This window comes from Grus americana, chromosome 2 (assembly GCF_028858705.1).
Source record: "Grus americana isolate bGruAme1 chromosome 2, bGruAme1.mat, whole genome shotgun sequence".
Classification (NCBI taxonomy): Eukaryota; Metazoa; Chordata; class Aves; order Gruiformes; family Gruidae; genus Grus; species Grus americana.
Genome location: NC_072853.1, coordinates 117579883 through 117594644, shown reverse-complemented (window position 1 = coordinate 117594644; position 14762 = coordinate 117579883). Strand labels below are relative to the sequence as shown.

Sequence of the window (14762 nt, the reverse complement as noted above, 5' to 3'; positions counted from 1 at the left end):
GTGCAGAACCGTGCAGAGCAGGCAGGACCGCGCAGCGCGGGCAGGCACCCCCCCAAACCCCGCACGGAGCGGCAGCAGGCTCAGCGGCTTTGCCGTGCCGACGGGCGGCCGGTGCCCCCGCTCCCCCACGCACATAACACGGCGGGGAAAGGGGGGGGGAAGCAGTCACTGCGTGCGCGCGCGCACCTACCTACCTACCTGCCTCCCGCCGCCGCCGCGCGCAAAAGCCCCCGGGGCGCGCGCCGGCCGCCGCCCCTAAACACGGTCGCCCCGCCGCCCGCCCCCGCTCCGCCCCGCGCCCCGCCTCCGCCACCGCGTCACCCCGGGAGTGGGGGGGGGGGCGCGCGCGGGGAATCGAAACCGCGACCGCCCCGCCCCTCCCGGGAGTGTCGTGTGTGTCCGTGTGTGTGTCCGTGTGTGTGTCGTGTGTGTGTGGGTCCCCGCCCGCGCCGGGTCCCGGGGGAGGGGGCGGGGGTCGTTCTCCGCTGCGCGAGGAGGGGCGGCTGGGTGATAGCAGGCAACCGTCTCCTAACAGCACATTCAGAAACCTGCAAGATCGCGTTGTGCTCCCACCGCGGCAGGCGTGTAAATGCCTTTTTTAAAAAAAAAATAAAAAATGACGTAGCAGCGTCTTCAGCTTACGTCGAAAATCAGCGTTTGTCCCCGCCTCAGTCACCCCTTCCTTCATCCTGAGGCGCGGTACTGTCCCCGGTGATTTCCCAAGACAGCCCCCGCTCAGAGGAAGTCGCTACTGCTTTGGTCTTCCACGGTTTAAGGAAAACATAGGGAGTGATGGCTTCTCCTGTTGTAACGTAACTGTCTACTAATGCATCATTTCCCATTGTCTTTCCACACTGGGAACAGGGGATCAATAACCAAAGATTAATAGCCCCCCACCCACCCCCGCCCCAGCAGCCCTCATCGCGCTGTGCAGCCAGCGAGGTGTTGGTAACACACCAGGGTTTGGTCACAGCACCAAGGCTTCTCTCCAACATCCCCCCTCAGCAGCAGGCTGGGGGTGGGCAAGATCTTGGGAGGGGACACAGCCAGGACAGCTGACCCAAACTGACCAAAGGGGTATTCCATACCGTATGACGTCTGCTCAGCAATAAAAGCTAAGAGAAAGGAGGAGGAAGGGGGGGCATTCGTTATTACAACATTTGACTTCCGGAGCAACTGCTATGTGTACTGAAGCCCTGCTTCCCAGGAAGTGGCTGGACATCGCCTGCTGATGGGAAGTAGAGAAAAATGTTTTGGTTTTCTTTTGCTTCCACGCATAACTTTTGCTTTTCCTTTATTTAACTGCCTTTATCTTGACCCAAGAGTTTTTTTCCATCTTATTTTTGCCCTCCCCCGGTCCTGCTGCAGAGGGGAGTGATAGAGTGGCTTTGGTGGACACCTGGTGTCCAGAGAAGATCAACCCACCACAGTCCTTTTCAGCACCCAACGTGGGCCACAAGGCAACAGCAGTTTTGTATTAAGCATGCTACGGCTATCGTAGTTACTAAGAGGCAAGCTCCTGTGCAGGTCATAGAGTTTGTTTGGCTACACTGCTTATCTCTTTATTTTGCTGAGCTTGGGAACACGTTAATACAAATAATGTCTCTGTGCTTTGCCCTGGCATTGATGGCCTTGCTGTGCTGGGGGAGCTGTCTTGTGGAGAGGATGAGGGAATACATCTCCCTCTTCCTACTCAGGATTGATGTGGACGGGTTTATTATGCAGGCTCCCAAGGTCCTTGTTCACCCTTACGTGAGCTGTTTCATACTACTAATTAACACTGTTAACATAATATGGGGTTTCTGGAACCTGATGTCATCCTGGTGTAAAAGAAGACAACTTTTGGGTGAGGTGATACTGAAATGTGCCCTGAGGCGGCTGGTCCCTGGGTGGCAGGGTGCGTGGAAGGATTTGGGCAGGTACCTAGGATGGTTATCACCTCCCATTACCTGGAACTTCACACCTGAACAGGCAACCAACCCCGGCAAACCAACGCGCCACCTGATAGAAGGGTGCCTTCCCTTACCCCAGTGAAAACCAGCAGCTTCCAGCACTGTACTGGGGCCTTGCATGTGCCTATCAAGCCACAGTTGAGGACTGTGGACACTCTCAGAGGACTGTGGTTGAGGCAGGGACCCAAACTGCACCTGAGGACACCATGGTCAAGATAGGGACCCAAAGAACCACAGCTACAGTGATTGCCCCAGTAGTGAAAAAGTGGACAAGGAGGCCAATGGGTCTGTGTCATGGATTAGTAAGGGAGGAGGAAGAGGAGGAAAGGTTTGATCAGGAAGCCAGTCCTTCAACAAAGAAATGGGAGGAAGGAGTGATAGAATTCAGACAGGAGGCAGAAACTACCTGGTCCCCGACCTCATCAGAACTTCGAGACATGCGGAAAGATTACAGCTGCCAGCCAGGTGAGCAGATTGCTGCCTGGCTGCTCCGGTGCTTGGACAATGGGGCCGACAGTCAGCAACTGGAAGATAGAGAAGCCCAGCAGCTGGGGTTCCTTGCTAGAAACCAGGGAATTGAGAATGGAATTGGAAAAGAGGCAGCAATTTGCGATCCTTTTGTCACAGCACCAAGGCTTCTCTCCAGCATTCCCCCTCAGCAGCAGGCTGGGGGTGGGCAAGAGCTTGGGAGGGGACACAGCCAGGACAGTTGACCCAAACTGACCAAAGGGGTATTCCATACCGTATGACATCTGCTCAGCAATAAAAGCTAAGAGAAACGAGGAGGAAGGGGGGGGCATTCGTTATTACAACATTTGACTTCCAGAGCAACTGCTACGTGTACTGAAGCCCTGCTTCCTGGGAAGTGGCTGGACATCGCCTGCTGATGGGAAGTAGAGAAAAATGTTTTGGTTTTCCTTTGCTTCCATGCATGACTTTTGCTTTTGCTTTATTAAACAGCCTTTATCTTGACATATGAGTTTTTTCCCATGTCATTTTCTCCCCCCTCCCCCCCACCCCTGCCGTCCTGCTGAGGAGGGGAGTGATAGAGCAGCTTGGTGGACATCTGGTGTCCACCCAAGGTCAGCTCACCACATTCTCATATAAAAATTAATTTCTGCTAATCATCCATTTTCTGCGCTGAGGTTTCACATAAATTATCCTGCTAGCCATTTAGGGACTGGAGAAATGAAGTAATGCTAATGTCAGTGTGGGTGTTTTTACCACTTTGCTCTAAATGACATGCATCAAAATAATGGAGCAAAGCCACTTTTAAAAAAAGCAGTGTTGTTTTGGAGCTGCATTGATACGAGGTGGGAAAACTGCATGCTCCTCAGTGTAATCTTGTTTGCTAAGTGACTTAAATCAAAGTCCACGGGTGGGATTTTGCAGTTTTTATTCAGGCAAAAGTTCTTGTGTGAGTCAACCAAATATAGATGGTGAGAGGAATGAGTGGCTGTTGGGGACTAATGTATCTAGCATTTCATGTAACCGCTGAATTCCCTATCATTGTTATTTAGGGGTGTTTCACTTCAGTGCAGAGAAACCAAGGACCAACCCACCTCAATTCTGGTGCAGAAAGTAGAAGACACTGCTTTCTGGCTTAGAAGGCACTCTGACTGAAACAGTGGCACAACAAACAGTCTTCGCTACATCTATTTGTAAGCCACGGGTATGTTTATAAAACCAGTCAGGAGACAGAAAACGAAACTTCTTTTTTTTTTTTTTTTTAACTCAGCTGTAAAAATGAAACTTGGCAGCTTGTAAGCCTTTCGCCTGCGTGCATCAGGGTGTTTCCTGCTCGTGCAGAGCAAAATACTTCCAAAAGCTGCGTCCCTGCCATGCACACACATTGCCAGTGAATTGCTGACTCTGCAAATTATGGCGTTTCCTCATTCTATACGAGTGAAGGAACAGAAACTGAAAAGGGCGGACCCGCTTGTGGAGGCAGTACCACGTCTGACAGTCCATAGGCAGATAGACAGGTAAGCAGTTAGGCAAACTGGCTGATAAGGGGCACTTAGATGCAGAAGAAGGAGCACTGGGAGGAGGTGCTCATAAAGTCCAGCAAGGCAGCATAAAATGATGTATAACGCCCTTTCTACCCAGCTCCTACACCCCTTCTGTTGCAACTGTAGAGCAGAGGCATTGGTGTGGGTATGTTTCCAAGGGAAAACATTTCTTTTGGATAGGAAAGTGAGTAACAGATCCCTCCACTTCCTTGTCACTCCATACATGAACCCGCGCATCAGAGCTTATGATGGAGATGCATCCATTGCATGGAAAAGATGGGCCTTGGCACAAGGCCGATGCTAGAAATCATGCTTTTCAGCTCTGCTCCTTTTTCAATGATGGGAAAACCTTGCTTTGAGGGGAAGAACACCCTTCATAACATCCAGGAACAAGAGTTGCAGCACATATCACAAGCCCTCAGCTGTGCTGAGCTTGAGGGAGCTACTCCACCAACAGCTCTTGCTTTCCTCAGCAGCCAGCATCTCCTGGATCCCAAGAGCACGATGCCTAGCCAGGGTCAGATACTACTACATCTTACCAGAGATCTATGTCTGGTGGGATGCAGACTCAGCTCCCAACTGAAGGCGTTGCATCTGTTGTAGTGGCAACGTGCACCTGACACTGACACAACCTGAACTGGTAAATCATTGTTCTCTCTCCCTCGAGGACCCGAGAAAACTATACCACACTTCAGGGTCCTGGGGACACCAGTCAGCCTTCAGAGCTCTGCCCAACCTCACCCAGGTCACCCCCAGCTCCTGCCCATGGGCCCAGTGATCACGGGGCTCTGTCTGACCCTGGTTGTCCTCACCGGGCCTGATCCTGACCCTTACCCACAGGCTGACATCCCAGCATGGCCTCAGCTTGTCCCAATCCCCATGGAGCTGCCTGATGCCCTGGGCTGGGGGGCTGCACCTGGCTCCCCCCAGCCTGCCCAGCTCCCTCACTGGGGGCAGTGGGACAGACCCTGGCTGGGGAAGCCCCTGCCCAGCTGGTCCCCTGGGGATCCCCACGTTTCCCCATCCCTTGGGGAGCAGCTGGCCCTTGCTGCTCCCTGACACTGTGTCCTGGTTTCAGCAGGGACAGAGTTAATTTCCTTCCCAGCAGCTGGTTAGTGCTGTGTTTTGGATTTAGGAGGAGAATAATGTTGATAACACACTGATGTTTTTAGTTGTTGCCAAGCAGTCAAGGACTTTTCAGCTTCTCATACTGGCCTGCCAACGAGAAGGCAGGGGTGCACAAGAAGCTGGGAGGGGACACAGCCAAGGCAGCTGACCCAAACTGGCCAAAGGGATATTCCATACCATATGACATCATGCTCCATATATAAGTGGGGAGTGGGCCAGGAGACGGGTCAGCTCAGGGTCTTGTGGAGTATCAACGTCAGGTGATGAGAAATTGTGCTGTGTATCACTTGTTTTGTATATTTATTATTATTATTGTTGTTGTTATTATTATTATATTTTTTATTCCTTTTTTTGTTTGTTTTGTCCTATTAAATTGTCTTTATCTCAACCCACAAATCTTTTTTTCCTTTTCCATTTTCAATTCTCTCCCCCATCCCACTTGGAGGGGGGAGTGAGTGAACAGGTGTGTGGTTATTTCAGCTACCTGCCGGGTTAAACCACAACACACCGTACACGGAAAACCATGTTTTTCCTGGTATAACTGCCCCGCATGAGAGTGTTAGTCAACAAAAATGCACTGGCCATAAATGATGTCTCCAGTTATTACAGCTATGAGGGCAAAAGTTTGTGGTTGTAGGTGTGGTTTCATGGAGGTATCCAAGCTGCAGCTTCTATCAGTGTGATTATTTCAGGGTGTTTGCTTGACTTTAAAAGCATATCTCCAAAGTGACGTAGTAATACTAGTGATGAACTTGTGTTTTCCCTAGTTTATCTGTGAGGTCAAGAAACCCATCCCAGAGAAATCAGGTACTTCAGAATAATAGCTTTAAAAGAACTTTTTAATGGAATTGTAAGCATATAATAAGTGAAGGATAATGCAACACAAGTAATGGCAAATACATGCCTATTTTATTTATCATTTTGCTTCTAGTTGCCCTAATGCTGAAAATTCCCTTCACATCTCTCCTAATGAATCTTGCCCATTATCCTTTCCTGTTACTCCTTTTCCTTAAAGCCTGACTGCTTAACCTTGCCTGCGTCAGCATCATATAGGCTAGTATACTTGTAAACCATCTGAACGTCTATTAAGGCATTATATAGCCCTCCAAGAAAAGGTCTGTATCATTGTACAAGCAGTTGTCAGCGATCCACACACAATCGTTGGTGCTCTTTGCAACACAAGGGGTTTTGTTCCTCCTGTGTTTGCCAACAGCACAGTCCACAGCCATTTTCTGGTGTTATTCTTTATACACTTAAAACAGTTGTGTCCTGAGCTGGGACTGGAGTTCTGTGACAGCAAGCACTGGATAACTTCTTAGAAAAGCAATATAATCTTTTACACCACAAGGCCTGTTGTGCATGGAAAGACTGCTCTAGGGATGTAGACTTTAACCTGACTATCGATAGCAGCATTAAAGCTGTGGCAGCATAAAAATCATTTAGTACCACACAAATAGTTCTCTTCATTTACTATCTCCTTTTACAGCTGCTAAACAATTTGGAACAACCCAGCCAGTTCAAGACTGTTTACATGAAGTGTAGCCACTCCTGCGAGAGCAGTTCAAATAGTTGTATGAGAGGCAGAAACTAAGCCGAGCAAGTGATGAAGAACAGCTAGGAAGAGCAATAGGTGTGACCGGGGTAAAGAAACGTGCCCCTTCTGCACCTGTCATCTCAATATATTTGTTTTGGAGGGAAAATAACTGAGCAAGGAGGAGTGGGGGCAAGGGAAGAAAGACAGAAAGGTGGAGAGCAGGGAAGAAGACGAAGGTTGGAGGAAGGCATGCCCTGAGGCTCGCTGGTACAGGCTGGGACTGGTGAGTCTCCTCAGCAGCAGCACCTGAAGGAATCCAGAGAAAGGGCAACCAACAGCCAGTGGCAACAGAACAAACAAAAACATGGGGCTTGTCATCCGAGTTGAGTCACCCTGACAGAAACCCATAACTGTAATAAAACAAAGATACATACTTTTGTACGCTTTTGTTTTGAAGTAAATCCATAAATTTACCCTAGTTCTACTTCAGGTAATTTGCCAGTAACTTCAGATCCACTTTTCTGTGCTTCTATACCATCTAATGGGGTGTAGCCACCTACGGGTGGTGTGATATGGGAATGACAAAACCCCCAGGATAGCTAAGACTGCATGAAGCCAATCACAAAAATAACAGTAGCAAAGGGCCACCCCCTGCTTTGGAGCAGGAAGGTAAAGCCTGAATCAGCAAAGAACGTGTCCATCTGCGACACCAAGGACTGAATGGGATTTCAGCAAGAGACAGTGGCGTTGAGCCTTACTTCATGAGAAACAGAGGTGACAGCCTTGATGACAGAGAGGAAGAGGAATGCTCCTACAAAGAGATGCCCAAGGGCCAGGAGATGTTTGTGCATCAGGAAACCAGCCAAGAATCTGCACAGGCTAAACAGGACACCTAACTGAAATATGCTCCCATCCAGGTCTCAGCATCAGCACACTCCTAGCTGCACACCGGACAAGATTGTCAGGAATTTCCGTGTTTGTTTTTGTGATGAGTACATGCCAAGTGTTAAGCAGAAGGTATTTGTTTTCACTGCCAACAGTGGGCACGCTATCATGCATGCAGAGGACCAACCAGCTTTTCCAAATTCTCCCCTTATGCGATTCAACCTCCCAAAACCAGCTCATGACAGTGACTACTAAAAAGCACACATTCTGCCACCCATCCTCCAGGCCTTCCAACTAAGCCAGTGTGATCTCCCCCATCCCAGGGGCACAGCATGGCTGGCATGGCCGTTCCTGCTCAAAACTGAGCATCCAGGCACCGCACCCCTGTGTCCATTCCATCCATGCAGGACGTTTCCTCCAGTTGCAGGACTGCTCCTTCAGTCAGTATCTAGACCTTTGCTTGGTTCTGGAGCTGCTGGCAGGATTTTCCTGAATCACTTATTTCTTACCAAGCACTTGTGGTGGGTTGACCCTGACTGGGGGCCAGGTGCCCACCAGAGCCGCTCTATCACTCCCCTCATTCACTAAACAGGGGAGAAAAAAGTGTAACGAAAAGCTTATGGGTCGAGATAAGGACAGGGAGAGATCACTCACTAATTATCATCACGAGCAAAACAGGCTGAACGTAGAGAGGAAATTAATCTAATTTATTACTAAGCAAAACAGAGTAATGAGAAATAAAATCAAATCTTAAAACACCTCCCCCCACCCCTCCCATCTTCCCGGGCTCGACTTCACTCCCAGCTTCAACCTCCACCCCCCCCGGCAGCACCCGAGGACGGGGAATGGGGGTTATGGTCAGTTCATCACACAGTGTTTCTGCCGCTTCTTCATCCTCAGGGGGAGGACTCCTCTCATCATTCCCCTGCTCCAACATGGAGTCCCTCTCACGGGAGACAGTCCTTCACCAACTGCTCCAACATGAGTCTCTCCCACGGGGTGCAGACCTTCAGGAGCAGACTGCTCCAGCGTGGGTCCCCCACGGGGTCACAAGTCCTGCCAGCAAACCTGCTCCAGTGTGGGCTCCTCTCTCCACGGGTCCACAGGTCCTGCCAGGAGCTTGTTCCAGCGTGGGCTTCCCATGGGCCACAGCCTCCTTCAGGTGCCTCCACCTGCTCCAGTGTGGGGTCCTCCACGGCTGCAGGTGGAATCTCTACACCCCCTCATCCTTCCTCCATGGGCTGCAGGGGGACAGCCTGCTTCACCATGGTCTTCACCAGGGGCTGCAGGGGGATCTCTGCTCCGGCGCCTGGAGCTCCTCCTGCCCCTCCTTCTGCACTGACCTTGGTGTCTGCAGAGTTTCTTACATCTTCTCACTCCTCTCTCCGGCTGCAAAAGCTCCCTCTAACTTGTTTTTTTTCCCTTCTTAAATATGTTATCACAGAGGCGCTGATTGGCTTGGCCTTGGCCAGCGGGGGGTCCGTCTTGGAGCCGGCTGGCATTGGCTCTGTCAGACACAGGGGGAGCTTCTAGCAGCTTCTCACAGAAGCCACCCCTGTAGCCCCCCCCGCTACCAAAACCTTGCCACGCAAACCCGACACAGCACTATACCCAACCCTCTTACTCACATACATCCCCTCCACTAAATGTCCACTACATTAAGTTAAAAAAGGAAGCTGTGAAAAAACAGATTGCTTTTGTGTCCATGTCAGTTCGGCAAATGAAGAGCCTTATCCTGCAAACAGGCACATCTTGTTCACACATCTACTGTCATACTACTGCAGGAAGACAATATAGCTGCGATATACTCCGATTACCTTCAAAAGTGGTGGGGATCTCTTTAATTAATGTCTAAACACTACTTATTCAAATGTCTCACCAAGTTTTCCACAGCACTTTTAACTGTCACAGGCTTATAAATCTATTTAACCGTAGCACAAGCAGGCAACAAATTCTGAGTTACACACTGCAGATATTATTATCTAAAAACCTCAGAAGTCTCTGCAGAACGTGATGCAAATTTTACGCAATTCTGTGGGTCGCTGTGCTCTTCTGGTTACGTGGCTCCTCTGAACAACAGCCACGTATTGCAGCACGGGGTGTCCCCCTGATTGGGCATGTAGCTGTTTGCTCTAGACCTTTTTGCCATTGGGAGCAAGGTCTCTCTGTGGAAGTAAAACTCAAAAGTGAAAATTTGGCAGAGCTTCAGCAGCCCGTTTCCCCTCCACTAACTTAAAAGCCTCTTCTTACCTCTTATAATTTCCCCCTCCTTCCTCTCTCTTCCCCCCCTCCCAATTACAGCACAGCAGGAGAGTAAACCGCATGCAAACCCCAGTTCATTTTTATTTCATTACTGATTAATAACTGATGTCAGTGTGGTTGCCGGAGTGGTGCAAACCTCCGTGCATCCAAGCCCCTGCAGGTGTTCTCAGCTGACTGAAGTCCACGGTGCTTTTGCTATTCTCGATATCCATTGAGAGAAATTAAATACCCTGAGAACAGTGGTGGTAAAAATTCCCCAGATCCTGCCCAGTAACTGAATAGGTACATATTAACTAAAATGTGACTTCTAAATTTTAGAGCAGGCAGGTCACTGGCTGGAGGTGAGAGAGGACGGTTTATCCCCTTCTTTCTGGAAAGTAAGCATTTTTTTTTAAAAATTTCTTTTATCTTAGAAAGTTCAGGAATGTACAGGTCATTAGAGAGCTCTTGGCCCAAGACTCAGATGACCCCACGAGAGCTGGTTCATCTACTAAAGGAAAGGCTAAGGTATAGAAACTTCAGCATATGTATTTTGTCCATTCTTGCAAGATATTTATACTAAAGAGCAAAATCAAAATGGGAATTTTTCATTCTCTAGTTATGACAATAAAAATTAGGATAAACCACCCCCCGTATTTACTACCAAAGAAAATATTACAAAACAATTGTTTTTCCCTGCAGTCCAAACACACAATAATCAGAGAAACATAGAAGAGCCCAGGTTGGAGGGGGCCTCCAAAGATCATCTGGTCCAACCTTTGGTGGGAAAGGGAGCCTAGATGAGATTATATAGCACCGAGTCCAGTCTCATTGTGGAAATTTCCAGTGATGGGGACTCTACCGCATCCCTGAGGAGGTTTTTCCAGTGATTGATTGCTCTCACTGTAAAAAATTTCTTTCTTATGTCTCAAGATGAGGACACCTGTATATAATTTAAAATATGTTTATTCTTCAATTTATTTCCATTAACATATAATAATTCTATATACTTAATATAGTACTTTTAAGTTCATCTTAAGCTTCCCCTAACTGAGACTATGCCAGAATAACTGATCTTTGAGAATATACTAAATCCCAGAGGAAAAAAAACAGTGACAGAATACATAAAATGTCATGCAGTAGTATTACACCATCATACAGAAATTACCATCCAGAGCTCACAAAATGTTTTATAAAGATAAGTCTTATATTCTGCGGAATACACAGTCACACAGAAAATAAGTTACAAAAATGAAGGAAAAAAATAGGGCTTTTGTTTCATACTTCCCGACTGGCCCAGATGATTTTTTGTTTCAAAGGAAAAGATAAGTAGAATATCAGGAAAACTAACATCATTGTGAAGAATAGCTTGGAAAAATCTAAACACTGTGGAACGATGCAGTTACTGTAATGGGGAAAAAAAAAGCTGCCATAAAATTGGTCTCATAAATTTGGTTTGCATTCTTTCAGTTATCTCTTTCTAGCCAACTGGAGATAGTTTTAAGAAACTGTCATAAACTTTGCTGCTGTTTGGCAGTAAAAAACTGTAAGAAGGGTGAAAGATACAATTTCCTATTAACACGCACATCAAGGAAAATTATTTAAAGGCAAATGAGAAGATATTTCCAGAGACTGGAATATCACCTATGAAAAAAGCTGTTTCTTGCAAGGAATTTTATAAAAGTACTAGCATAGAAAAAACCCTGTTACTTACTGGAATGCTGCTCAACTTGCTTCTTTTTGAAAACAAAAAAACCCAAATCAGTCTTTTTTGTTCAAGCAATCCTCATCTTTCAACCTCCTATTCTGCTTGAGCTGCAGTCTAAATCCCTAATAATTTTAACCTTTTAAATTGATTTCATCACTCTCCAGTCCTTTCGCCAGTGTAGCAGGTCTCTGCCTTTTTGTAGCCTTGCCTCCTGTTAGAGCGTGTAGTCTTGGGTTCTCGCTCTGTAAAGGAGAAGATAGTGTTGGGCCAACCAGGATTTACTTGTTTCCCCTATGCTACAATCCCATGCTCTAATTCTTTCTTAAACCTTATTTACAATTTCTTTATATTCTATTTTAATTGCTCAAGCCGAATAAAGCAATGGTGACTTTGAATGGGTCACTAACAAACTACAAATATGTTTAAAAACAGTTTTCTGGTCTTCTTAATGCATTTGAGTTGGAATAATCATCATCAGTAAGTTGGAATAATCATAATAACTACATGCTGCAGCTAATAAGTGGGTAAGACTGGAAAATGTTACATTATATAGTAGGTCAAGATTATCACACCCAGCACTAGAGTGATCTTTCCATTTTTTAAAAACAAAATGCATTTTATAATAAAAATCAAAGAATTCGAAATCCATATTGTGACTGGCACTTGGGCCACCTCTTCTCAGCAGTAAGAAAGATTTAATAAGATTGTAGTCCTACTGCATTATTTTTTCTTTTTTATTAAATGGTGCTGTATGTCTCCACGGGAAAAACTCACTACATTTCTCTAATGACTATGGGGCTGTTTCAGTTTTGTGTCTTTCCAAGAAACTAATTCTTGCCTTTTGAAATTTCTTAGCATTGATTGCTAAATATATTAGCTTTCCTCTTTGGGATCTTAAAAAGCATTAAGATTCCAACAGGCTTTTTTCATTCATTCTTCACCACTTCTATTGTTCTGACACCAGTTCTGAGCTCTGGCATCCAAATACACTGGTTATATCTTCCTAAATTATCAAAATGAAATCTAGATAATTTGGTTTTTATTTGATTTAATAAAAACAAATTCATATATTCTTTATCTTCTTAGTAAAAAAAAAATAAATCTAAAACCCAAAGAAGTATTTTACCATGACATGTATGTCTCTACCAGGCTTCTCCGGTGAATTATTTTTAGGGATTAAGTTGTGACTGATGTTCCCCTTCTTCACCGGATTGTCACACAAAACAACAATTTAAGCTTGAATGTGTCAGAGCAAAGCTTGCAGGGTATGAACAGGCCAGGCTGACCTCCAGTTGGAGCAGTTGTGATGCAAATATGAAAAAGTCTTTTGATGGCTACTCGCAGCCAAACAGAGAAATAACCTTATTCACATCAGCTTCAACATGGAAATTGGAAGCTTGGCACAGACCATGCAAGATTTTAAGGCTTCATGCAAGCAACATCCAGTAAAATGAACTGCATCTGTATGATACAAACTATAACACAGGTATAAATAATAAAAGGTGGAAATTTTCCTCCTGGCTGGTCTAGGGCAGATACTGACAGTGCAAATAGCTGCCAGCAACAGCGCGCGCAAGGAAGAGTTTGAGTAAATGTGTTCTGTCCCAGATTGTGCGCTGAGATCCAGCAGACGCTTTCAGCTCTCCCGCTCCCCTTCCCAGCTGCTCTGGTTAAGGCTTGTGGCAGGCTGCCCAAGGCCACCGAAACCAGATTCCTCCCCTTGGTTCAGATCCCAGAGCAGCACCAGATTCATCTGCTCTGAAGCCAAATGCTCCCCACGCTCCCCGTGCTCCTCAGGTCGCTGCACGGTCAAGGTTGCCCTCTCTTTGTGTCTATTAACCCTTTGCCACCTGCCCCGCTCACACTAACAGGGGGGCTTGTACCAAGGTCCCGAACCTCTTCCTGCGAGTCAAAGCAAAAATGCACCATGGCCCAGGTAGTTGTCACTGCAACCAGAAGGTTCAGGAAGCCACGGCCGCGGAGGTGGCATGGCAGGACTGCTGGCCTCCGCCCAGGTCGTTTTGCCAAGGACAACAAGTGGGGAACCTGAAGTCAGCCTCAAAAGTAGCTCCTGTGGAGACCTTTCATGCCTGGGGGCACTGCAGGCACTGTGCATAAGGACAGGAATTAGTGACACTTCATAGCAACCGTCCTGGACAGCGCTGTGGACAAAAATGTCCTCGCAAGGCAAAGCACCTTATACCGAGGTACCGCCAATCAATGTTTCACACACTTAATCCTTAACACTCACAAAAAAATGGTTTTGCTTCATGCTTCACACATTCCTTGCAGGGTCTGTATCTTCTTCGTGCCCTTGGCCAGGGCACGGCCATTGGCATGGCCATGAGCCTCTTGTTTAAAGCGACACCCGTGAAGATATACTTCTTGGTGTGGTTTTTTTTTCTGCAAAGTGAAAACTGCTTTATCGATTGCTGTCAACATTTTGAAATTTAATGTACAATTCCAAACATGAAGACAGGTGTTTATGTAGAGGATGAGAAGTGGCTGAAACTACATTACATTAGATGAAGCGGTGCTAGGTAGATGCTAGGTAGATGCTAGGTAGAGCATCTTCAACTAGAATGATTTCTTGTCATTGCAGCTACAAGCAACTCATAAGTGGCACGAATACACTGTGGTGTTGTACACAGTGACGCGCCCACTACACCACCCTGACAAGGCACTGCAGTGACACTGCCCTCCTGGAGAAGCTTTTGCCTCTCTGAAGCTGTTTGCAGCTTGCCTGAGAGAAGTGGAGCTTTCTGTGCTGAGGGAAACGCTGTGAAGAACTGTTTTGCACCAGGAGGTGCTGGTCTGTTACAATCCAGTATGAGATGGCACTATAAACAAAGAGAGAATAGTACAGATAATCTTACACGCCTTTTGATGCTGGGAACCTCGAGTTGCGCAGCATCGAACGGGCCTCCAGTGCATGTGCAGTGTGCCGTGCAGACCCCGTCCATAAGAAAGGGTTACCTCATTTTGGTCATTCAAGCTATTGTAGGATTTTCTTGCATGAAAACAACTTGATACATCATTTCTACCAACAGAAAGGATGCTCACATGAGAACTTCTTGCTGCATTCCTAGATAAGGGCAAGGCTGCGCAGGTGATGTAATTGCTGGTACGGAGGGGGAGCTGCCTGGAGGCTCCTCCGTCACAGTGAGCAGAGGCTGTCCTGCGGGACAGGGGACTTGTGCAGCACAACACAGGCCCGAAGGCCACGCTGGGTGTGCAGCAGTTTTAACCCTTACGTGGTCCACTAACTCCTTCGCGTGCAATGATCTCCTGGTCAGGATCGC

The 14762-nt window shown here is 47.1% G+C and overlaps 1 protein-coding gene across 2 annotated transcripts in view; it reads right to left on the bottom strand.

Moving 5' to 3' along the window:
• The window catches only part of TRANK1 (tetratricopeptide repeat and ankyrin repeat containing 1), a 55167-nt gene extending 54892 nt beyond the window's left edge, over positions 1-275 (bottom strand). The window contains exon 1 of one of the 2 annotated variants that reach the window (XM_054815522.1): positions 199-275. The gene's annotated coding sequence lies outside the window, so the exon portion shown is untranslated. Of the gene's footprint in view, positions 1-194 lie in introns of both variants that reach the window. The other variant, XM_054815523.1, reaches the window with a different exon arrangement.
• Positions 276-14762: the final 14487 nt, after the last annotated feature.